The sequence below is a fragment of the Arachis duranensis genome, unplaced genomic scaffold (genome assembly GCF_000817695.3).
Source record: "Arachis duranensis cultivar V14167 unplaced genomic scaffold, aradu.V14167.gnm2.J7QH unplaced_Scaffold_165934, whole genome shotgun sequence".
NCBI lineage: Eukaryota > Viridiplantae > Streptophyta > Magnoliopsida > Fabales > Fabaceae > Arachis > Arachis duranensis.
The window spans coordinates 892,419-892,904 of NW_026264258.1; positions in this window are offsets into that span (position 1 = coordinate 892,419).

Here is a 486-nt window from a genome sequence, read left to right on the forward strand (position 1 = left end):
TGTGTCCTTATTTGCTGGCAATGCTTGCATTTTTCGAGTTCTTGTTCGTATTTTTGAATTTCTTGATTTAATGCGTTGTAGACGAACTCCATTCTCTTGTTAATTTATCTGCAATAACATTTTTGTCACCCTTAATATATTCAATTTTTATTGGATATTGTAACAAAAATAATTGCCATCTTACCAATCGTCCATGATTATAATCAACTTTCAAATTATATCGTATGAAACTTGTTAAATAACTTGAATCTGTCCTTAATGTAAATTCTTTGGGTAGTAAATCAATTTTCCATTTCTTAAGAGATTTAATTGCTGCTAGAGTTTCCCTTTCATGAGTAGTATATCTCTGTTCTGTTGAAGTAAAAGTCCCTGAAATATACCTACAAAGTAATTCCTTTGGGGGATATTTAGAATCTAGTGATTCTTTTTCTTGTTCCAAACTTTTTATAGCTTTCTTAGCTTTTAGACATCCTGACCAGGTTATGT